This window comes from Xiphophorus couchianus, chromosome 2, assembly GCF_001444195.1.
Source record: "Xiphophorus couchianus chromosome 2, X_couchianus-1.0, whole genome shotgun sequence".
Taxonomy (NCBI): Eukaryota; Metazoa; Chordata; class Actinopteri; order Cyprinodontiformes; family Poeciliidae; genus Xiphophorus; species Xiphophorus couchianus.
Window position 1 is genome coordinate 18,236,941 of NC_040229.1, and position 26,633 is coordinate 18,263,573.

General features: G+C 38.5%; 1 protein-coding gene across 3 annotated transcripts in view; it reads right to left on the reverse strand.

Annotated features, from left to right (window-relative positions):
• The window catches only part of znf469 (zinc finger protein 469), a 140,906-nt gene that overhangs the window by 49,733 nt on the left and 64,540 nt on the right, over window positions 1-26,633 (reverse strand). For 2 of the 3 annotated variants that reach the window (XM_028037536.1, XM_028037545.1), the window contains one exon: window positions 2,746-2,957. The gene's annotated coding sequence lies outside the window, so the exon portion shown is untranslated. Of the gene's footprint in view, window positions 1-2,745; window positions 2,958-22,251; window positions 22,906-26,633 lie in introns of those variants that run through there. The other variant, XM_028037529.1, reaches the window with a different exon arrangement.

Sequence of the window (26,633 nt, forward strand, 5' to 3'; positions counted from 1 at the left end):
AAACTTTAACTGTCTTGAGAAAACACACAAAGCTAAACTCAGGGTCCTTATATAGTGCTTCCTTTTCCCTCTCTGACTCTATCACAAGAAATCCGATGATTCATCTCCTTTGCCTCAAGATCCACTTTGTACCGCACCAATGTTTTTAAGCATTCCTGTTGATTTTCCACACTTTCATTTTATAATTTTATTTGCCTCAGCTTTATGTCCGTCCTCATCTCTAACTCTGTTTGTATTTTTCTTTCTCCTCCTCTTCCCCTCACTAGTTCTGGAAAGTACATTCGCTCAGTTCAACAGAGTGACACAAGGACCGTCTCCTTCATGACAGACTTGTGTTTTTTCAATTAAGCTTGGCTCCTGTACATTTGGGAAACCATAATTCTCAGGGTCCGGCAGAAAGCAGTGGAAAGTCACTTAGGTTTTTCTTTCTGGGAGAGGTATTGGAAAGATCCATTTCCTTGAAGCATGTTAAAGTAGGGAGGATGGAGAATAAAATTATAGGAAAACCATCAACAAGATTACAGGAGGTGTTGATAGAAATGAAAGGTCTCGCTGAGGGGATCGGGGTGCAACAACTTGTGGGGTGAATAGGATCAGGAAGGTGGTGAGGGAGAGAATGCACATGGATGGATTTCCCAGGGAATGTGGATGAAAGTAAGTGAGTCACAGGCCGGATCTGGATTGCCCAATGGGGAGGAGGACAGATCCACTGAATTCACTTCAAAGCCTGTTGTCACTGGACTGCAGATGCCTCTTGTCAATTATATTTACAGAGATGAACCCCAGTAAGCTGACTCATCCGTTTGTACTTAGCAGCTTTCAGTAGTGCAAATAAACAAACAATAACCTCCCATGTGCAGTTTAACAGCTCACACAAAAATACAGTGTGGTTGAGTTTGATATTGCCACTTTTATCAACCATCAATTACATTGTATTTAACAAAAGTAACTTATGTAATATTAATGCTGGCCTGTAGGTGGAGCCACTCATTATATAGAAAACAGATTTTTGAACACAAGTCCTAAACAATCATGCCTTTAAAGCAGTCTTTGTTTAAATGTTACAGCCACAAACATTATGGAAGCACATTACTGGGGCATCAAATTTTAACCAACATGATACACACAGCTTGATTAAACAAATGAAAGGCAGGCAACTTTCAAGATAGGAATATAAGCTGAAGGGAAAAAATAATTAAATCACCTTAAAGCCATTTTTAGACTCTGGGCCTTACATTTTAATGGTGTGGGAAGTTACACTGCCTTAGGTAAAAACATCTAATACTACAGTCTTTGCAGTTTTATCTATAGTTAAACCGGACAGCCAGAGAATTTTTGGAACTAAGATTTTGCAGCAGTGTCTCAATAAAAACAGTAGTTAATCTCATGCCATGCTATGCAGACACGACTTCCACACTGCTGAAGATTCACTAACTTCATAGTACTTGAGGTGGGATCCTGACATATTTCCTTTTAATTTTCTACCACTGGAGAACTATCCGATGCTCTGTATCCAGCATAAGAACTACCATGTGGAGCTGTTTAGAAGTGGAAAAAAAATATGGTGATTGTCTGGCAAAAGTAGTGTACTGAGTCCTTACAAAATAGAAAACTATTAATACCACATCCTTTATTCTAACACACACACATTAGTCAAATGTGGGATGCATCAAAGATCTAGATCTACATAACAGTTTATTTATCTATACGCCAGCATACGCAAAACAGTGCCAGAGTTTGAAATTATGCTCTAATTCTTTGATTTAAAATCCAAGAGACAAAATCTAATAAATCAGTTCATACTGATCAGCATTTAGTACATGAAATAGATTTGCTTTCTGTTTAATGTTTCATACAGCAGTAATACCAGCATGATTCAAAGATCTATTCTAGATTACATAAAAAATGCCCTTGAATTAATGCGATATCATCAGCTGACCTACTTTGTGCCAAAGGTCAGTTAGTCTGTGTCCACTAAATCTTGCTCTAGTCATATTCCCTTCGGTCAGCTGTGAACTTGCTGACCTAATTCAGCATCACAACCAATTTCAAAATGTTCTTAATAATACATCCCATGTTGTCACCTCTGACCAAGACAACCACAGAGAGATTCGCCACTTACAGTTTTCTCTCCCACTGCTACCAAAAAAATAAAAATAAAAGACAGCTGTTTTTAGAGAATTAAATGAAGTCTTATTGTGTAAAATAATAAGAATTCTTCAGGAGAATAAATATGTAGCACATATTGCTGGTTGAGTTTTTTTCTGGAGCCTGATTTACATCACTAATCCAATATATAGGAAACGAAAAACCCTAGACTAGAACACAAGTTGATCATATGCAGACATTTGCTAAAGAGGATGAAGTGTGTTACTGGGGAATTACTTACTCAACCTTTAATTAGTACCAAAGTTCTCAGCAAATTATCTCATCTTGACATCCCCTTTCAAGAATGTGACAGTTTCCTTCTTTCAAAGATGCAGTTCATCATTGTCAGAGTAACTCTTTCACTGTCAAACTTAGACTAAGTTCATAAGTGCATGTTCATGTGAGAATTCACGAATGGATGTAGAGAGTAAATACACACAAACACATGCGTATTAAAAGTGGGAGTGACTTCTGATGTACAGCCCCCAATATACCACCACCCCTCCTGTGCCCCCACTACAACAATCAGACTGGGCAGACAGCAATACAGTTCATAGTTATAGAGAATTGCAGGAGTAATGACTAAGGAAGTCTTACCTCAAAGGTTTTTCTGTAAAGCCAACACAAGCAAAAGACTCATGATTGTAGCGGTTTGTCTCAGGCTCGGACTCTTTGTGTCATTTAGTAGCGGCAGACGGGAGCTGGGACGCATAAACGCTGCAGAGTGGAGACGCTTTCGGCACACTTCACAGACAGGGAGGGCTGTGGAGCAGCGCAGACCCCAGGCCCGTCCGCTCACACTCTGCCGTCTGAGGATGAAAAGAGAAGACTTCATTACCAACACAAGACACGCCTCCACCACTCTGGTCTCCCTCCTCCCCCACCCTCCCATCCCTTCTCTCCTCCTTGACTACCTCCCGGTTTCCCTTCCACACTCCCAGGCAGTAGCACGCTCCAGGGCCTGCCCCAGCCAAAAAGAGGGGTAGCAGACTGCCAAAAAAAAGAAAAGAAAAACTCCCATCTCAAAGCTTACCAGTGCAAAATACAGGAAAGGCAGACAGGGACAAGAAGAATCAGGACAGTGGAGAAACAGATAGGTAGCATTTATCACTGTATCAGTCTTATATAATCTTAATGTTTTACATCAATTGCACTGTCCCAAATTTAGTTTTTATACTTAAGATGAAATTGGTAGAATCACATTTGAGACAGAAAGAGTGGCTGCAGATGAGAATATAAAGCACAAATAAAGAAGAAAAACAAAATGGAGAGAACTGACTAATTTCTGTGAGGAATAATTTGACATGACATAGGCAGACAGAAATAGAGACTTGGATACACTCACACTGAGACATAAGATCAGTTATGAAGTTTCAAAGCATAATGTTAATGGGGGAAAAATGACAAATACAACCTGGGGTTGTTGTAAATGCTAATTAAGACTTTCTGTGAGAGAAATCACATCAAAAGAACATTGCTCATGAGTGTATTTGTGTCTGTTTTAGGTTCACGGGGTGGGGATAATGTCTGTCTCTATGTACTTGTGCATCTATAAACCTAATTTTACTTTAGCTCTTTGCAAGCTGCTTCCATGGACAACACCCAGAATAAAGTTTCAAAATCTTTGTCCATTCTGCCCCCTCCTTCACATGGCAAATGAAGTCTCTCCACATTAGATGGAGAAAATAGACTTAAAAACATTAGCATTTTACTGTCTGTAATTATGATGGGCTGGGTAGAGTCAGCTCAAGTTAGTCTTGTGTTTTAATGGTGGATAGGAAGAAACGATGCATTAGTTAAATGCCTTTATACAGATTCTTAATAATATTTATTCTCGTGTGTTGTCATGCAGATTCTCTGTCTCTACTGATTAAGATTATTTTACTTCTATATAATGAATTCTGGCTTGATTCCAAATGACTGCAGCCCTACCTACTCTCTGACCGATTAAGAATAAAATAATTTATGACTTAAGCTATCCAAAGCCATCTGGTCTTGTTTGAAATGGCTATTCCCCCTCTAATAACCCACTGTCCCTGTAGGTAACAACTGGAATCAAGTGTCTGCAGTAACTGGTAGTATGTATTTTTCATCACCACGAAGGAATTTTGACCCATCACTTTTTGAAGAATCAATTGAATTCAAATGAGCTGGACCCAGCAAATCATTTTAAAGCATGATCTGTCTATTTAATGTAATGCTAAAGATATTTATATCGGATTTAATTCCAGACTTTGTCTGGCCACCCTAACATTTCAGTTTTTTCGAGCTTTTGTCGTTCAGAAGTGGACTCTTGGATTCCTACTAGAATCATTCAAAAAAATCTGCCCCAAACTTTGACCAAGAATCATCAAATTTGGTCCAAACCCAATAATAAGTCAGACATTTTGAATCAAAGCTGCCATTTTGTCTCTTTCACACATGCTGTGTCTAAACAAACTCCTCCTACATCTTTTGACATGCAGACTTCTGAATCTGGCTCTGGACTGACATTGGAGATCAAAAATGATTAAAAGGTTTTTACTGCATCAAGGCATCTGGGTGTGGCAGAGTCTCAAATCTGAGAATTTGTCATAACACATCAAAGTGAAAAATCTCCACACTCAAGCGCCCAGCTGCATTACATTTTCTATGTCATAACAGACCAGACTCATAATATTCAGTTGGTCAATTGGTGACATAACCTTAGTTTGTAGGAATGACTGAATGGTGAATTTCAATCCCTCGTTGTTTGCATATGGTTGACTCTAAATCACAAATGCATCATCCAATTTGTACCAAACTGAATATGAACGACCTTTCTTAACCTATAAAGAGGCCAATAGGATAATTTTGGAATTTTATTCCACCTATATCTCCCTGAAGCATCATCCTATCTGCAAAAGATTTTTTGTGCATCATCATGGCGAACTGCTAGACACTTTGGTGTGATTGTTTGATCACTTAAGTCCCACCCACTCAGACAAGAAACTGAGTGGGTGGGATTATTGAGTGACTCCTCAGCTTCCCCCCGTGTATGATATACGATTAAAATTGTGTTCAACAACCCTTGATAGTCATCCATGTTCAAAAGTCTGCAGGAATTCCTCATAATTCATTCGCCACAAAACAGAAAGTGGCAGTAACTCCTCCCGTCTTGAAGGATTTTCAGTCAAACTTTTAAGACCTGCTGGTGAATGGTCAGTCAATCCTTAAAAATGGACATGTAGTCATGTGCTGATGTCACAGTAAAAGTAACATACTCTGATGGAGGAGAACACAACTGCTAATCCATCATTGGATGGGGAAAATAGTCCTTAGAGCATTAGCCGTTTACTGTCTGTAATTATGAGGAGCCAGATAGAGTCAGCTCAGAAAACCTCTGCACCCTGCCCCCAGTGCCACCACACACAACATACTTCTATCCCAGTTTGAAGTGGGTCGTGAAACACAAAGTAACTGTCGTAAGTGAATGAAAACAGGGACTTGGTTAAATTTTTTCAGTTAAATGATATATTCTAAGGAGTTATTGGCAGAATATGTTTAAAGAATAAAAGGCCCAGAAGTTTACAGTAATTTACAGTCAAGGTTTACAAGTGCACTGCAGTTCACTGACTCGGACTGGCAAGCATTAAAGTTCAAAGTAGGACTTTACCCAAAAATCTGGTGTATGCTCCAGATCAAACCCCAGTTTATGGCATGTGAGCTAATCCTTGATCCTGATGGAAAATATCAAGAGACATCACTAAATCCATCACAACTTCTAATTTAGTAAAAGAACACAGATACAGTTGTAGTTACTTAATTACTTCTTAGGAACAAGCAGAATAGTAGATGGGGGAAAAAACATTTAAAGTGTTTACAAAAAAGCTAGGAAAAAGTCAAAAGATCCAAAAGAAGCACAGAGGGAAAGGAATGTCAGCACAAAGTAATAAAATAGCAACATTTTTCTGGGCAGTACTTAATGATGTAAGTAGGGATTGTACAGATCTCTGGCAGCCTCCCACACTAACATTAACACCTACATAGACCTTCTCTGTGGCATAATGGTGTCAAATTTACACAGGTCCACTAAACAGTACTTAAGGTTATGGACTGCCTTCTCTGTAGGCTGAAGAGTTGAGGTTTGAGACAGACAGCTGGAGCAGGCTGGTGGTGGAATGACAGCAAAAGAAGAGATTAACTAATTTTAGCGTGCTTTATTGCTAACGTTACCACTAATTCACCGAAAACCAGAAACACAGACAACCCTCTTGTGGTGTCTTGTGTCTTTTAATCAAACGTTTTTAGTGACAGAGAACAGACTATTCAAACATCTAAAAGCAAGTCTTTGTTTACAATTTTACAAGATTACCAAATATGTTAATTGCTGTAGCAATAGTACATTATTAATTATAGCAGAAATTGGCATTTATTGAGGACATTTGGAGACATAGGGAGAGACTGTGAATTACATTTGGCTTCGGTGCACTGGGGGTGATTCAGCATCTAAATGGACTGAGATTTATGGTGGAATTTACTGAAATGAGTCAATACCACAATCAGCCACTAGGGGCTGAACAGTATAAGACACAATAGGTTACATTGAGCATCATGAAGTCTGTTAATGGCATAAATATTTCTAACAAATTTAGTGCAAAACCAAATAACTTCAGGAAAAACAAATAAAAAACATGTTTGGCAGCCTGCAAATGCCATCAAATGTACTTCAATTTCCTGAGGGAGTCTTCCCAAGGGATCAATAAAGTACAAGTCTAAGTCTATCTAGTTGTATTTCATTTGAAAATAACAAAAGTAATAATTTTGTAATACATCTTTTCCTCTATTTTCTACAAGGAAACTGATTCAATTTAGATGGAAAAAAGGGGAACACAGAAGAGCTTTTGTAGAAGCTATTGGTGCAAGACTGATATTTGAGTACTGAAATTTATACTTGAAGAATATGTAGATTACAACTACACATGAGTAGTTGTAATCTACTCATAGCTTGACCTGAACTTGTTTAAGCAAGGTTAATTTGTTAATACAAGAGATGTATTTTATTCTTTTATTCCTCAAGATATGCAGACACCTTTTCAGACGTTGAATGTGCATAAATAGTCCTTCTATAACTCCAATTTGGTAAAAAATGAAGCAAAAACATCACTGCATTACCTGTAAAATCTTTTAATAGCTCTAGAATATCCCTGTCTTTCCTCAGGGACCAATAACCTGGCAAAAAGAAAACTAATAAAACATTGAAATTCTTGGAATAAAATGCAGTCTGTTATTTACTGACACACTGAACTCTTACTACATATATTACTGTTTACTTTAGGACATTTGGTGTCACATTCATGTGCCTTTACTGCACAACTTTCAGGGGAAAAAACTGTAATCCATAGCAACAGAGTGAACTCAAGTCAAGTATCTGGAAACACTTTCTATGGAGCTCCTTAAAACCACAGTAAAACTGTAGTACCTTAAGATGTTTCATGGACAATGATAGATAACTGAATGCCTTCACTGCTAATAAAGAGATTAAGTTTCAGCTTTGTGTTTTATCCCAGTTACTGCAGCTTGATATGCACACAGCCTTTTAGCAAAGTACAGTCTCAGCTCTGCCTTCCTTTCAAGTCATAAAATGATATCTTCAACCTGATTTTGCCACAGTTGCGGTGAGCGTTCAGAGTACCAGGGTAATTCCAGGTCAAGTTGGTGACACACCCAATACCCCAATGAAAGGCTTCTCCATCACAACCAACACAAGTGCCCCTGTAACTGTCAATTAAAACCACTGACTGTAGGCACTGACTACATGTGGTCACTCTATGACATGACTCATTGACTGCTAGATACCTGAAAAGGCCAATAAAACAGTTACATTAAGACTCAAAAGCAGGAATAGATGGCATTTTACTCACACAAGGACTAGTTCAGTGAGGGCACAACGACAAAAAAAGAACAAACGAGACTGCGGGTTTTAACCCAAACACAGGTGATGGTGACAAACCAAACACATCCATTTCTTCCCTCTGTCTGTGCAGCTGTCGACTTCTGGAGCTGCCAGGCTCGGCGGACTAACTGAGTACTGGGAATTTCACATTTTTGGCGACCCCAACCAGCAATAAGTAGAAACCATCACACCCTGGTGTTCCATTTCTGACCCACAAAACATGAACCTCTCCAGGGCAAACAGGGGACACTTCAGCCAGTGTAGACTTAGCAGCTTGTCGATGTGTACTCGCCGTGTCATGTCGGCCAGGAGCGATTACGTTCCCAGGGTGACGACGTCTGGGCAATTTGGGTTATGAATTAGAATATTTTAGGTAAAACAAGAACTAAGAAAGGAGTTAAAGAACCTGTCTTACATTTAGGTAATTAAGAAAGAGACAGAACAAACTCATGGTCTAATAGTCCTTGACTAGAGACACCTGAGCAACTGTGGATATCTCAGATAGGTAGTTATTCCTTTGAGCACTTCTTGAGGACTCTAATTAATATTTAGGCAGTAAAGTTGCATCGACAGACTGATATTCTTCTAATGTCATCAAGATGAATTCAGTTTTCCAGGGTATATACAGGAATTAAGTGCTGATACCTGAATAAGACGCTGATGTCTTCTCTGATGGTTGAGGATGAGCACCATTGCCGTGGCTGAAATACAAATATTTCTCATGTGCTTACATCCATCGTTGCCATAATTTTTAATGCTGTATTATATTTACTAACTTGTTTTGTGATTTTAATTGCATTTCTTATTTAAGGGATACACAGTGATTGTAAAATAGTTGTTTGTTCTTTTTACAGTAGCACAATATCTAAAAAGTCTTACCCATATTTAATACAAACAGCTAATGTCTTATTTAAGTTTTGTGGTAAGTGTAATAATATCACAGTTATTAGGTTCTCTCACGGTGTTGTTAGGTATAGTTACTACTGGCCTTAGCTTGCAGGACAATGTAAGAGGTTCGCAGTGATATAGTCGTCATGATAACGTGAAACATGGAAATTGGTAATTGCTCACTGTAACGTCTTTGGATTTTTGATTAAAGGCTATTGGACTCCATAAGAGACCTGATGGCATCATGCACCCCTCACCAAGATATATTTATTGTCTTTTTACAAACAACATACATTTTTACTTTGTTTTTACCTCGGCTTACATATTTCCATGTTCTGGTCAGTTCTCTGTATTGATTATTGCTCGAAAGGTCTTGCTATGTAAGTTTCTTCCTTTGTATTTAGCTTCTTAGTTTATTCTCACACTTTGTTCTTTGTGCATTTCTATGTTGGTTCTTTAGATTGGTGCCTTTCTTGGTTTATTGTTATGCCTCCTTTTGTTTCTTTTGAGTCATTAGTCTTTTATTCATTCTCACCAGTAATCTGCACTCATGTCATTCACCTACCCTGCCTCATCAACTCCATGTATTCCACCTGATCTGCCATTCCTACAAGCTGTTGACTTTTCATAGCCTGATTCACATCTAATTATTTGCTTTGCTGTTCCTGTCCCTGAGTTTTGAAAGTTTTTTTTATTAAACTTCTCACCAATTCTCTGTCTCTTCACCACAAAACTGTATGTGTGGAGTGGGCCTGTTAGAGAGGACTGTGCGAGGGATTTCAATGGAAACACGCACAAATTATGTATTGATATGTAGTGATTATTTAGCTTCAGTAATGAGCACCAAATCCTGGTTGGAAGGCCTCCTTGCCATCAACTTAATCTTTAATTCCCTTCACAACTTCTTTTTCAGATTCCAGTCAAAACATTAATTTTACTTCCAGTCCAAAGAAATGTTGTATCTAAGGATGGATTTGTAGAAACTTAGCACAACTATTTGAAAAGAAGTGTATTGTACGGCTCAGTTTTCACTTTCAAACTATCACAGAATAATTTACACCCTGCTTGCTTGATGGCATAAACTATGCCTATAACTGAAGGGATGTTGATAAAAAATATTAGTATCAATAATTACAGGACTGACACTAAGTTCAATGATACATAACTGTATTGGAGTTTGAGTGGTGCTGTCTTTCTAATATCAAACTGAAGTGTCCGGATGAAAATAGAGGGTGCATAGAGCTCACATTCATCTGCAGCAGAGCCACAGCACTGCAAACACACAGATGTCCAGCCCTCATCCGCACAAATGGACCTTTCAATCCTTCCCCTCACTTTTGTCCCATCAATACCTTCCTCTTCAGTGAGACCAAAGCCACCAACTCCAACATTCCCTTTGCCCATTTCCAAACACACAGAGGAGTGAATAGAGTCTACTGTACCTTGTGCCACTCCCCTCTCTGTGGGGTAAAACACATCTTGACAGACCTGTATTTATGGCCAGCTGGATTCATGTTGGAATGAATGATGAAAAAGACCAAAATCGTCACGCAGGATGCCCATTTATATTAAATGTTGGTCAGCTGAGCGAGTCTGCTTGTGTGGCCTAAGCAGAAAGAATGCTGCTTGTGTGTGCGGTGTGTGTGCGTGTGTGAGACAGTAGGACAAGCGCATTAATGACAACTAAAGTGTGTTTTTTGCTATTTGTTATCTCTATCTGTGTGGATGAATTTGCCATTTCTTCATTTCTCAGCAATATTCAAAGGCAATCCTGATATATATCTTTATTTACCCCAATTACAATTATATTGCAGTATGACTTTCAGGACAAAAAAGTGAAATATATTATGTAATTTCAAGTTTGTGCAAAACTTTTAAATTAACAATACATATAGTCTGAGAGAAGTAAATATATCTCTTATTTGAAGGAACTAGACACTTTGTACAATATTAAACTTGTACTTAATGTAAAATAAATCCATAGTATTTGATGAAAATCCTTTCCTGAGAACAGAAATATCCCTGTTGCCCTAATAAAAAATTATATTAGAAGGAAAGACTTTGCAAAGGAAAGGACTTTGTTTTTCCTTCACACACACGTGTTGTGCATACTGTATCACTCCAGGAATCCTCCAGGACAGAAAGCCTCAGTGGGTCTGTGTTAACAATGGGAGCTGGGGTGAACTAGGGCAAAGATCTTTAGTCCTTCCCCACATAAAACTTTTAATATGAGGCCTCCTTAGAACCGGTCGGCCATCTAAAAGCACTAAACCCTGTAATTGACCTTAAAAATACTTTCCGTGGAGGTCGCCAGTCATGTCATTGGCCTTCGGCCCAAGCAGCGGCCGCATCTCCTCAGCCCAGAAGGAGCCTGGGAAGGCCTCACAGGGTATATTTAGTGGCCCTATCCTTTTGAGAGGAGCAGGAGATGTAGATAATGCCAGTCTGCATATAAAACCACTCCTCCGCCCACGAGTGTGCCTCTGACAGCAACATTTCCCGCTCCCACGGGGACGTGTTTCCGGAGGTCACAGGTTAATTACATGAAAGAAGGATTGCAGGTGACATTTACACACATCAAATGGCAAGCTGTAGAAGAGACCAGGCACAAGACAGAAATATGCCATTCTTCATTACTTTTGCTGGCACTTGCCAGAAAGAGCCCAAATAAATAACTTTATGGCAGGAGCACAATCTCCAAATTAAAACAAACATATTGTGTGAAAGAACTTGCATCAGTGAAAATTTGTTTTAAAAACCCTCCAAAAATGCCAGAAACTGTCAACAGCACCCTCTCCCCAATCTGCTTCTTCCTCAAATCAATGATATAAGATTTGAGTTATTTTTTAACTGGGAAATCAAAGGCAATGATATCTTTTATGGCTTTTTTTGTCATCTTTACTAGTGTCACCATTGGGGGATGTGTAAGTGTCAAAATATTTATGGTTGTTAGGGGAAAAAATACATGTTAATAAGACTTAGGACTAATTGTGTTAAAGTCGAACTGATCATGTCAACCGAAGTCCACATTTTTCCATCTGTTGATCCATTAAATGTAGCTGGCACAATATGTGCCAACAACAAAGAGAGGTGTAATTTCTTCCATCTATGTCAGCACATGCCAAAGCATCCTTGTGCTTAAACTCCTTCACCTGTTGTCACTCACATGCTATGCTGCTGATGGTTTCTCTTAAAGACTTTAGTCTGAGAAATCTCAAAGATAATATTCTATATATTTCAAGAAATATTAAAGCTGCACAGGAATAACACTTTTTCCACTGTCTTGTAAATGGTTTAAAAGTGAAAATTCAAGTTGATGTCAGAACAAAAACAATTTGAACGTCTTCTTTTGTTGACCCCTTCAGTCAGGCAGACACTCAATAAAAGGAAAATCTCCTGGCATCTCAACAGGCAAATACTGGGACACGGATGACGACAGCAGAGTGATGCTACAAAGAGGAAAACATCTGAGCACGGTTATAAAAAACTCCATTAATGCCGACTAGCCATCGTGCCCAGCAGGTGATGTAATGAGCGCTCCTAGCAACAAGTACAGATTGACTCCTTGCAGCTGGCAGCTGATGTGTTGTAATCCTCACATCTGTCAGGGTCTTATCAATCTTTCTTTGGAGAGAAATGAAAATGTTCTGTCTGTCTTGTGGGTGAGAAAAAGAGTAAACTGGATAGTGTTCCTTCAAAATATGGGAATCACACCTTTAAATTTTTTCCATCAGCGGCAAAAGCCTGCAGATCACTTGTTCCTGACTGTTTTTCAGCTCTGGAAACTACAAGCCATGGCAAGCTTCAGCAAAACCCTCCTAACTATAGATTTCATGACCTCCAGCGTCGTTGGCGTTTTACACAAACTTTTAGTCCTCCATAAAATCATTCATTGCTGTTAGAAAGTTTTTTTTACCCAGATAAGTCTTTTTCACCTTGGGATAATTTTTTCTCTTTTCTCTTTCTGTCTCATAAAACAAGGCATTCGATCCACAAATTAGAAGAAAAGAGCACAAAAAAAGAGAAAGAATCTTAAAACTTAAATTCAAGAGCCACAGTCCCTGCACATGAAATTCTGGCCCAACAAAAACAAAGAAACACTTTTGATCCGCTGTATGAAAGGACAACTACAGAGCTAGACAGGCCAGGGGTTCGTGTGCTTTCTGTGGTCATGGCCACAGATCTGCCGACCACTCCTTGCCCATCTGGGCTGCCGGTGGTGCTCTTCCTTTTCTGAGAGAACAACGAGTTCAGAGCAGTAATTTAGTTCAGATGAGCTGAAGTAATATTTCCAGATTAATACGAGCCATATTCCTTCAAAACTGTCCTTTCTTTCTTCTTTGTCTGTATGTTTTTTCACATCTTACATGTTCAAATCGTCTGGCTGAGGATGAAAGAACAAAGTAAAGTAAAGAAAAAAAAGAGAATGGGAAGATACATACATTTTATGCTTAGTAAGGAAAAACAATTGCAGCTTGGCAGCTTTAGCATCTTCTGAAACCTTTGCTGCCACTGATTTCAGAAGATAGACTAGACTTACTTATTCTTGCATATTTCTTTGGAACTATTTTTAGCTTGTCTTATTGATGATTATGGTTTATGATTTATAGCAAAAGAAAATCTGAAGTTCCCTCTTTCAGAAGAATATTACATAATCAGGGTGAAGACAGTAGTCCAGCAGACAGTTGAGGAACTGATCTGCTCCAGGAGGAGGATCTTTGCTAAAGTTGCAGGCTTTACACATAATGCTGTATCCAAGCATCCATTGTCTATATGCCCTTAACCTTGTGGGATCATGGGGGGGCTGCTGCCTATCTCAAGTGGCCATTGGGTGAGAGGCAGGTTATACTTTGGAAAGCGGTTGTTGGTCCACAGTGTTTTATGAAGTCCAAAATTTCAGAGTTTGTTTGTCACACCTGGTAGTCCAGTAGACTCAGCTCGATGGGGAGCAAAACTGCAAAATTTGGTCCATTTTCAGCTGGTGTGGGTCACTTTCACACTGCACTGTGTCAAACAATCCAAACCATTTGAAAGACTTGTTCCCGCCCCTCGCCTGTGGTGGCTCAGCACCAAGATCTCTTCAAAGAAGTTACCTTAAAACCTCCAGACAAGAGGTCAATATTTTGCAACGTCCTCCATTGCAAAATGTGAACAAAAATGGGGCAGGATCAGATTTAGAGGTTGTAGGATTTCTCTTCTGTCATTGGTAAAAGACAATGAGCCGTTTCTGCCACTAACGTTAGGCTTTCATGTTTTGTCTTGGTTGTTTTTAAGCAGAATGCCCTGTGCAATTGTCCGCTTCTTGCTTTTGGAGTGGTCTCCGGTCATCTTGGCATTCTCATATAAATTTGAACCGCACCAGAGTTCACTTCAGCTGAGCCGAGACATAGTTTTGTAGTCGGACCAGAGATTGCATTTTTGGTTCACATCAAAGTTCGATTGCACATTCTCACCTCCCCAAACAAACCAGACTTTCAAGGCAAATGACATAAACAGGGCTTATGTGCACCCTTAATGATGTCCTCTGTGGAGAAGTTTTATAGAGATGGTAAATTCATTTTCCAGCAGGACTTGGCACCTACCCACACTGCAAGAAAGTACCAATATTTACTTTAATGACCATGAACTCAAAATGCTTGATTGACTAGCAAACTACACTGACCTAACCCCCACAGAGAATCTATGGAGTGTTATCAAAAACAATAAAAGTGAACAGCAGAGCCAACAATACAGATGAGCTATGGGTCACCATTAAAGCAATCTGGGCTTCCAGGATCCTGCAGTAAACAACAGGCTGATCGGCTTCATGCCACATAGAACTGATGCAATAATTCAAACTAAAGTGTAATATTCTACCTTTCTGTATAAGAGATGCTTGAAATGTATAACTATATAACTAATTTGGGTTGCAGAAATTTTACTTACTGAAACTAAGTAACTAATAGAAATGAAATTTTCAATAATACTCAGATTTATTCAGATGCAGCTGTAGGTGCAAGGTGATTTTTGTACATGGAAAGGAATCCAAATGCACAACCATTTCATGGGTTTGATTCTAATCTCATGTAAGTATATTAGTTAGAGTCATTTATCTAAATGTTATAAAGTTGTGCTTAACTAGTACCACTACTTTCTCCTTTATTTCTGAAATTATACAAAAACAAGTATGTAAGTAAACTCTAATGACATTTGTACCGAAATGATACGGCTAAAAATTTTTAGTCAGGATCTAAAAAGCAGCTCTATCTCGAGTACTCCTGATCATTACCCTTGTTTGTAAATACTTTAAATAAATTCCTCTTCATTGATACCCCGAGTTAACTTGTAGTTCTGCATGTGAGTCAAAAAAATCAAACCCGCTATTACAGTTTTGCTGATCATGTTTTGTTCCAGAATAAAAGTTTAACTTGGTTCGTTGCTTCTCTGTTTCAAAATGATTTGTTTTTCTGGAGCTTTTCCTCCATCTAACATCCATCTGCTGTTCTGCATGTGCATGATGTCAGGACTGGGCAATCTTTTTGGCTGTGTTCTCATCAACCAGAATTTCTGAACATTAGAACTGAACAGCGGGTTTTAAAGAAAACATGAAATTAGTGGTCACTCATCTCTGCCCACCATGCTATTAAATCATTTATTTACCAGAAATAATTTCAATCAATTTAAAATTCCATGAAGTCAGAACAAAAAAGATCTCAAAAATGTGAATGCGCCACAGAGATGTTTTTTCACGTTCTGCATATCTTGTAACACAATAGAAAGATAAAGACAGTACTAAAAAATATCACTAAATATTAAAGCAAAAAGTTAGTAACTTTTTTCTATGGAAAGCCTGCTTTTTCCTCAAGTTAGTTTGTGTCTTGGTACAGCAGCTGTCATAATGAGGTGTCATGTGAGACATGACAAGGAAATGTCACAGCTACTGAGAAAGTGCAGAATAATGTGGAAATTTTGAGGGTTAGCATCTGAATTTTGTTAGTTATGTTGAGAGGAATCAAATATCTTTGGAAGGGAGAACCTTTCAAGTCCTTGGAGACTTGTGATTTGGAGATGTGATTTTGACCACAAATATGCAATGCTTACTTACAGAAGGACGAACCCAAAAGTCAAAGATGTAGATTTATCCCAATAACAATACAAAAAGAGAAACCTGAACTTTTACACTTTAAGGCACATTAGTCAATTTTAACTTCATTCATCTTCTGAAACATCTTCAATAAACTACTTTGTCTTCCAAATGTTGGACAGCTGTTGTGGAGTCCTCTCAACGTCACCACATAGCAACCATCACCTAACAAGGATGGTGGGAAGAATCAACTTTGCAAGTGTTCAGCTCATCCGAATGGTAAAGTTAACACCCGGCTCCTCTGAACATTCCCATACTTGAGCTTGCCATTAACCCCAGTGACCTGTAACTGTGTGTGTTTGTGTGAGTGTGCTCTGTGTGTTTGCATATCAACTGCTCCTTATGTAGTGGAAGGCCAAAGGGACCACACCAGAAGAACAGAGGAGCTCTTCTATTATAAACAACTTTTAAATCAGACACTGTGGAGGAGCAGGGTTTTTTTTCCAACAGATTTCCAGCCAGTAGTGAGGAGCTGTTATTCATTAATCTACAGTGATAGAGTGCAATCCCTTCTGATAAATCACACATTATTTTATATAAATGCTAGCAAGTTGTTAAATGCATTCAATAATGTCACAATCCGTAACTCCAAATAATAAATTTTCCTATTCATCGCAGATTGATGCAGTGTCTTTGCATATCACAGTGTTTCATCTGAGACCCCTTTGATCCCGCCTAAAGCCTGTGTGACCTGGACCTGAACGAGGCATGAGTTGCACATTTCTGTTGATGTATCCAGCCAGTGCACGTTCGGCCTGGTGGAATGTAGCTTTGCATTGCTGAGTGCAGTGCAGATTTATGTTAGTGCTGTGGGGTGTGCATGTGGCTAGCAGATGGTGGCACCCTGCATGTCTTTCCTGCATTGTCTCATAACTGCTTACGCAGTCCTCCAGGCCAATCCCTGCAGGGTCTTCAGACTTGACTACAGCACAATAAAATAAGTGGGAGTTTTAAATACTTTATTACTTCAAGTGTTTGCAGGATGGTTAACATCAAAATCGGTGTTAATAATTCCATCCATCCCACTGTCGACGAAAACACTCATAAAAATATCTTCTAACAAATAAAACCCATTCTCATACTTAAATGACAGAATGGGTTGAATACCTAAATGATTTATGTGCCAGTATAAAGCAGAATAGAGATTTTCAGCCCAAATCTGTTTTGAGAATGCAATGATTGTAACAATGTGGTTTACCACAAGATTCTCCCTTCAGGGACTGAGATGTAGGTTCTGCAGTTATCAATTAGTCAAATGTGTTGCCATGTAGTGACACTTTGTTACCTCTAAGTTTCCAATACAAAAGCTAAAAAATTAGACTTTTGTTTGTAAAGGTAACTATTCTGTTAAACTCAATGTGAAGACAGGCTTCGCTTCTCACCCATCGGCCATCCAAGCTGTGCATGGAGTTAATCTGACTTTAATTATCAGTTACAAATTGAATGTTTCTACTTCTGTCTTCCTTTTGCATAAAACCATGAGAAACAGGGTCATACAGTATTCCTCTCTAAGTTCAGGTCATACAGTATTCCTCTCTGAGTTCAGGAAAACCAGATAAAGGCAGCTGAGAAGCTTTCAAAAATCCATCCCTAAAAGATTTAAGAGCTGTGTCAGAGTTCCAAAACCAAAATGAAAGTCATGCTACTTCTGTGAATCCGATGTTTGACACTGCTTAGACTCTTCTTTCTTGCATCCTGCCACTGACTCTACCAGGGAAGCTGAGAAATATTATAACAATTATTTCAAAATTCATCGTCGTCAGTTGACAAAGTTTAGGTAGTTGTTCAGTCAAGTCAAGAAGACATATGAACACCAGCTGAAGGAAATGTGTGCATGTGCCATAATTGGAGTTTATGTATGACAATTCTGACATGAAAAGGTTAAGTGGATATTGCGTAAATACATGGCAGACCAGTCTTATTTGCTGGATATGAAGGTTGAAGAAAATCCCCTTTTAACTCCTTACTTAAAAGCTAGTCATTAAGTCCAGCCATTGTAACAGACTTATAGGTATATATTTTAGCTAGCTGGCACAAATTCATTTACACAGCCTTAAGCGCTGACATATGGGTGCTTACCATTCACACCATCTCATAAAAACACAATCAGAGCTGAGTGTTCCTTCTCACACACCTTGAAATAACACGAGGTGCATGGATCGCATTTATTGGCAGACGCAGATAAACACACAGATGCAATCAGACAAATACACAGCCTCCCTCCCTTTGCCTACATTTTCCAAGTGTTCCACTTTGCAAATCGGATCCCACTCTCAGAGTCTGGGAATGTACAACACTGTGGTTTTGTGTCACACTTTCTGCCGCGACTTTGGGAATCACCTCGAGGTGCTCTGATTCATCTCTGTTTGTGTGGGCGTGTGTGTTGTTGTATGTGTGCGTGTATACAATGTTTGAATGCACCAAGTAAATGAGACCACAGGGCTCATACCAGTGGGAAGTTGAGGACTCTAAGTGCTGTGACAAAATGCATGTATGCAGACGCACATGTCCAACCACAAATCCACACATGTAGGCATTCACATGCAATTTCACACACGGCTCATGACAAAAGCAATATTTATCACTGAGGAAAAGGTTGACATGTCACTGCATGCTGCTTGTGAGTTTTCTTAATTACTTTTAGAAAAGGAGAGTTCTCCTTTCACTTAGCTCTCAGTAAGAGACTTTATCTGGAGACACTTCGAATATAGCAAGGCAATGAAATTAGGAAGTTTTTTCCTCATTCATCATCCTGTATCTCTGCTTACTTCCAGCATACTTACAGTTTGACTAAAGTGATGAGAAGTATTTTTGGCCCACTTCATACAACATTTTTTTTTTATTAATTCCCTAAACACCACCAATCAAAAAAGGGGAGTGGCAAAGAGCCAGAGAAACTTGAGAAAAAAACAAAAGCAACTTTTTGATCTTATACATTTGTTACTTAGTAGTGATTTAGAAATAGAAGTAGATGCAACTTTAGTAAGCTTGACTTTTGTAATGAACATGTTTTCAGAACTTGCAGGTGTATTTTAACAAGAAAGTGACAGTCTGAGCTCCTACTACTCCTGTTTACAATTTAGTGTCCTAAAGCAAAACATACCAATTCATAAATTATCTCTGATGTATCTGTCTAGGAAAAAATGTGGCTCACTTTTGGCAAAACATCTGTCAGGATCACAAGGGTAGCAGCTTCTTTTATTTGTGATTCATACCTAGATATTAAGAATATAAAATCCAAAACTGTGTTTATGTTTTATATTCTGCCCAACCTGCTGTGAGAACATTCAAGCCTTATGAGGACACAAACGCTGCTGGATCAGGTGGTAGGGGTTTATGTCTCAGTGAATATCTTCTTCATTTAGAAAATTGTTGTTTGATCTATATGTAAATGCTAGTGTTGTGTGTTTTCCTACTAGTTCAACATCATCTTGATCTCCCTGTCTAATCTCTCAGTTGCTATTATTTACAATCTCACTGACATCAAAATCAGGTGAGTTTGTTGGTGTGATAGCCCCAGTCTGCAAAGGCTGAAGCTTCTAACAGGAAATGTGTTCACTATGTTTTGTAGGTAGGTGTCAGGGAACTATTATCTCCACAACCATGTCTGTGTGTTCATGTGTAATAATTGCCCAATCAAAGTTTACACCTAAATCCAATTAGGAAGACTTGATAAATAGATGTTCACAAACAGTTTCCACCTTACCTGACTGAGTTTGAATTATTTTGCTAAGGAAAAAAATTATATGAATATATAATTCATATATGGTGTCTTGCAACCACATGTTCATATGGTTGCAAGACATATGAAAAAAGCACTTCCAAGAATATAACCACATATTTTCACTCTACCTTAATCTTAACAAAAGCAAATCAGCAGAATATCCTAATGTTTGCACTTGTACATGTACTGAGGAGCAGGTGAGGGCTTGCAAGAGTTCTTTTTTTCAGAAATTAAGAATGTATCTTTCTTTGTGCATACATCTCTGGATGAGCACATAGATGCAAGAAGAGGCACTTGCCAAAATATTTTCCAAAATCAACTTGCCTTTTAAGTTAAAAAAAACTCTTAAAATGAGTAGTTTGCAGTTTTTACAGTAACTTCTCAAATATACAGGGAAACAAAGTCTACATTGTACTGCATAATGTTGATTATTGCACTCTTTTATGAAGGCTGTCAAAGAGAAAATGTAACTAAAATACAGGCCAAATTAAGCAAAATGAAAGGAGACTTCAGTATAAAAATAGGAATGAAGATTGTTGTCAGAAATGGGTCCAAAAATAACAGGTTAGAAGATATAATTGACCAATGAAATCATACCACCACCAGTCAACTCCAATCTCTGCCATAAAGCAGAGATGTATTGGACAAAAAGAAGGAAGTGGGACAAGGGGAATAATGTGGACTGAAAAGTCAGGCGATATGGTTTTAATTGAGCAGCATTTACAGGATGACTAAATGACTCTTCACCAGGCCAGAATAGCTGTCAGAAAGCAAAACAAGGAACTCCTTCACTTCTTTGCACCACTGACATCCTTTCACTTGGCAAATGTTTAATGCCTTTGGCTACAAATGACACTGATTAGCTTTTCTGTTTTAGACAGCCAGTGTTTTCAGTTTCTGTCAAACTCCACATGCACATTATACTGTTCCCGGAGGATTCTGGATATGCATCTGTACATCTGCATTCCTGATGTCCTGTTGCATCCAATCTCATAAATCAATCAATTTGCTCTTAAAAGATTTTAAAGGAATACCGGGTTAGTCCCTTTGTATTGGAAACAAGATTTTAGTCGCTGGCTCCTGGAATTGTGTCTCCTCCTCCCTCGTCTATGTAATTGTACTTCCTTTGTCGTTTTCAGTTGAAAAAGATGGATAATAATTGGCACCACTGTAGATAACCAAAGTTTATAGCATTACTACTGCAGAGTCTGACTCACAGCAAACCCACAGACTTCCTTTTCCACTTGGAGGTGGAACGTAGTGATCTGAGCTAATTATATTGAACACTTCAAGTATTTGGCAGAAAAGTGTGTGATGTGCGCATGTTATGCCAATAAAAAAATCATATCAGCACATGCCACTTCTCAGTTTATATTGTGCATTGATCTAACAAAGCTCTCCACAGGCCAGGACCCACACACAGTGCAACATTCTTGTCTACTGCACTCAGACAAGCTGATGGCACACCTGGCAGAATACTTTTGCTTTTACACAGGGGAATGCCACAATTGGCAGGAGTAAGTATGATTTTCCACCTTTTAAATGAATGCTGTAGTTAGGCTGGCACAAGGGAGCAGACTGGCATGACAGGGCAGGCTCTGGGAGGGGAAGGAAATGTGAGGAAGACAGGTTGGTCAATAGGGGCATGCAAATTGGGGGAGGGCAAGGTAATTTCTCTGCAGAAGCAGTGAGCCTGTCTGTCTCCTCTACCTCTGTCTCGATATACGGTCGTGTACCACACCCTGGAAGCACTTTTCTCTTTAAGGTGTCAGCAGTGGGATGAAAGCTGCAGGGCTACAATTGCTAGATAAATATGATGATGGAAACAAAAACATAAGGGGCATGTAGAAGCCAAATGTTAACAGTATCAACAAGTATAAACAGAGTAAATGCTGCAGCTATGTTATAATATTTGAACACAGATTTTAAGCCAGCATGCAAAAAGCTCCTGAATTAATCTTCTATGCTTGATTTCTATGTCTTGTCTTTTTCTAGATGGTAACGATCTTCCTGAGTGTGACAGCAAAGCTTGGAGGTAGCCCATATTGTCTCCAGATGAGTTCCTCTCTCTCAGTGGTTTGTCTGTCCTTCAGTGTGTGTCCACTGCTAATACAGCCAAACAATTTCTCACTGCTGGAGCTTTATCAAAAGTTGAAATGAAAGCTGAATTAAAATTAATCTAATAAATGTGCAAAACCGTTTCCACCCATGTTGACAGATGTTCACTGTGTGTGTTTAGTCCCGCTCCACACAATAAGTCATGCAGACACCAAACTGTAAAAAACAAAGCTGTCAAACACACGCCAACACTGATCGCTGACACAAGGATGGTTTGCACTCTGAAATATGAATAGCAAGCTTCCCTAAGTTAAATTCAAAGGAAAAATCACAAATTTGGCCTCACAGATACTCATGCACATACAAGCAGAAAGAAAATCTGTCAAAAGTTGTTACCCTTTGCTTGTGCAGCACGGTGATTTCTTCAAACTCCAGCACATCAGGTGTGCAGCAGTCACTCCTCTCCTTCCTCTGCCTCCCTTCCCCTCACTCACTTCTCAACCTGTAGTTATCGTGTGGCACTAGTAGCACTCAGCTGCAGTGTGTAGAGAACTAAGACAGTGGGGAAAAAGGAGGAGAGATGGGAGGGATAGAAGGACAAATGAGTCCTGCCCAGACTGATGATAGAGGTTTCCAAACAAAACGCCCTCAGGAGAGAAAAGATTAGAACACTTCACTATGCTTGAAATTCAACTTTCTCATCACTTTGCTCTTTCCACTCGCTTCTTTTACCAGCTTCATTCCTCTTCTGTTCCTTTGTCCCAGTAAGTTTTCCTAAAACCAATTTTGCCCTCCTGATGTTCTGCCAATCCATAAACCACAATGTCTGCCTGCCTTCTTGTCTGCCTCTGTAACTCAAAAAGTCTCTCTCTCTCTCTTGTTTTCATCTAAATTTACCTTTATTTTGTCACTTTTTCCAACCGGCTTTCCATTTTGCACTTGCATACTATGCTTATACTATGCATCTTTGTGTCCTGATTACTTATCACTGCTCTCATAACCTGTTGTGCAGATATATGATAAAAGACACATCTGCTGCAAGTAACAGGAAATTAGAACTATTAACTCAACAATGCTAACTCTAAATTATATCTAACATTATGTGTGGTGTTCCACAAGGGCTTGTGCTCAGCCCAAAATATTTTGCATAAATGGTAAAAGTAGTGTATTGAATAAACTATAATTCACTTTATTTTAGGAGGATATTACACTATGGTTCGTAGAAAAAAATGGGATTAGCATTCAAGTGCAGTTACAAAGGAAACTGTCAATTTTGAAGAAATAGCATGACATAAACAAATCAGTCAGATATTGCAGCTAAAGATAATTGTTTAGTGGACACCAAACACTGCATATCACCTCAAACTCACCATCTCCACTGTTAAGCAAGATGGTGGCAGTATCATGCTGTGGGGATTGATCTGAGAAGTAGGTCCTGGAAGGCTTGTGAAGATAAAAGATCAAATGAATGTGGCAAAAGAAAATCCTGCAGAACCATTTGTTTCCATCTGCAAGAAACAGCTGTAGTTGGAAACAAAGTGGGTGTTCTGGAGTGGCCTAATCAAAGTCAAATTTTGTTGATCATGATTTCTTTGTCAAAGTAAATTTAAATTTAGATTTAAAATATCTAAGAGGGTATATAGCTTTAATAGGCACAGTCGTTCTACATTCTTTTTGTCTATAATTTCTCTAACTGTTCCTCAAACCTATTTGTTTAGATTGCTTTCACAGAGGTTATTGCTATCAATCAAATCTTACCATTTACAAGAAGAGGAAAAATGGCAGCGTGATGCACACAAGAACGCCGTTAAATTAACATTTTAATATCCTTGACAGTTTCTTGCCAGAATGGCAGAAATTCAGCTTGTTTGTTGGGAGGAAAATTCATATGTCAGAGCCAATCTTATTGGGAGTTTCAACTTGGACCCTGACCTTGTTGAAGTGAAGAAAATATGAGCAAAAATAGAAAAAGTAATATAAATTTATGTTTTAGTTGTTCGTTGAAAAAACATAATTTGCCACTTGTCACAACTTTGTAATACTTAATAGAAATGAAAGTTTTGGAGAAAAACAGAGATAGGAAAAGAAAGTTTCCAGTCCAGCTGTTTAGTCATCTCCAAACTTGATGTAGAGATAAACCAGAACACTTCTGACGTCGTGCAGATCGTGTTAACTCACATCAGGTGTTTTAGGATAGCACTGGCCAAATAGAACAGCACTGAGCAGGTTAAAATTCTTGGTCAACAAGAACAACAAGACAATCATCTGGACCAGCTTTATCAGCATACATGGGATATTTCCATAATCACAGTCAGACACATCTTCTGTGTTCTTATCTTTGTTCTCATGCACTTTCCCTCTACAGAAGGAGATAACTGGTGTATGATCGCTTGTCTCATTCTCCCCCATGTTCCCAGGGAGTACTACTAGAATCAAAGTTGAGTGGTTGAGAGCAGAAAGTGATTCAGTGCTCAAATGATGAGAAAAATCTTGTTTACAGCAATGGGGGCTTGACCTATGAGTCACTGTAGTCTTTGAGAATTTCACTAAGCCTCATCTTTGCTTTCTATTCCTGTCTTTCATTACTCCTGCTAGTTTAGTTAAAAATACCTCATTTAGTAAAAAAAAAAAAAAAAAAAGATTTCTGCTGTTGTAAACTTAATTGTATTAGGACTATTCTATGACTCTGTGTGTTTGGTGACACTTGTGGTGACAAAGTGTTTGACACTCCACAACCTAAAAGGCTAGCTTCTGTTAAAAATAAATTCAGTGACATTTCCTTCATGGTTTTTAGTTGAATCCAATAGCCTATGAGTTGAATCTCACCTAAAATCTAGGCAGAGGGCAGGAGGGAACATTTTTCAAATATTGTGTTTTGAGAGCCAATTTGATCAGTCATTTGCTGGTATAATACCATTGTCATTTCTCAAATCTTTTTTATAATCTTTAAACGCCATAATAAAGATTATTATGGCTGCATTATTATAGGGATGCAGCATGATGGCGTCTTTATAGTTGCTAAAAAGCATTTTCTAACACAAGTTGCTTCAGATGAAACCATTCATACAGCAGCTGTTGGTGTGTCACACTCTGAACTACAAATGGTGTGGTAATTTATAAAATAGATTACCCAAAACGATTAAATTCAGTATTTAGTGCCAAGCAAAATCTGACGTTTTCCTCAGTTTTCAAAGCAACAACCCAAAACCTCAATATAGTTTAGTGGAACTTCATGTGACAGATTCATTGGGATTTGCAATTTCATGTACAAAGTACATAATTATAAAGGTATGTACTTTTCAGAGGTTTGAGAATGTAAGCCCATAGAGCAGGGGTGTCGAACTCCAGTCCTCAAGGGCCGGTGTCCTGCAACTTTTAGATGTGCCTCTGCTGCACCACACCTGAATAGAATAATTAGGTCATTAAGGCTCTGGAGAACTGATCTACACCAGGAGGAGGTAATTAAGCAATTTCATTCCAGTGTTTTGTACTTGTGGCACATCTAAAAACTGCAGGACAGCGGCCCTTGAGGACTGGAGTTTGACACCTGTGCGATAGAGGATAATATATACTAGTGTCCAAATGGGTAAATATCAGATGTTCAGGTATAAGTAAAAATGCAGCACATAATGATCTATAAGCTACATAAGATTCCTCATCCCTCTAGTCTTGATCCAGTGGCAGAGAGGAAGTGCATAGAGCAGAGGGTGGAGAATTTCTTATGAAATAGAGTTGAATAATAAGAGGAAAAGTGAATAGAATATGGCTTTTCAGAGTATAATTTTAAAAAATTACAATTATACAGCCCCAACATTTCAAACGTACAGCCTGGCTGCATCTGTGGATGAATGAGACATCCTGACAAGGTTAGCAATAAAAGCAAAGTCACAAAAGTTTCTATTAAAGAAGTGGTGTATTTCAGAGGCATATTGTGACATTTTATAGCATAATCGAGAAATTATGTTATTTCAACACATCTCACTGTTGCTTCTTAAAACTGAGATATTGAGATTTTGAAAACATGAGCTCCTCAAAGTATCCCTAGAGCATTTAGTATTGTGTGACAAAGTGGATCTTTAGATTTCTCTCTAAAGCAACCCACCTACTTACATGTAAATTGATAAAAAAATAAAATGTAAGTAGTTAGTTTCTACAAATAACACCTTTTTAGCTTATGTATGTCCTTCAAATTTAGCCTAAACAAAGATGTTTGGTTACAGCATTTCCAACCATCTTTCAACCACATTTATGCATCAATAGACACGTTTATGTGAACGTATTTTCTGTTTTCACTTTTTAGTAACAGTTCTTGTTGTTTAGACAGACGGCAATATAATGTTTTCTATCTCTAGTCAAAGAAAATGTCTTTCAGGGGAGCTGCTGACACTTCTCTGCTGGTGTTACATCGAGAAAGGGAAAATCATAGAAAGGGAAAATCGTAGTTTATGGAAATCTGTCTTGTATATCAAAATTATTTCTATTCCGTATAAAAGCAGGTTACAAATTACAAATCTACACCGTCATAACCAGTGGAGCCATGCCTGTGCCAGCTCTCAAGAAATACTTAATTTATTCTGGCAATACCAGTGCTTTGTTTTTTACAGGAAAATGAAGTTGGCATTTTGGATATAACTCTAGTTTTAGGAGCATGCTTTGCCAATTCTACTATGTGTTTATTTCCTTTAGATTTAATAACTTCCAATCTATTCCCCAGACTGTTTTTGATAATGCAGTCCTCTCATTTTCAGGTTAGCTTTGCAGTGAAAGCAGCTGCTGCC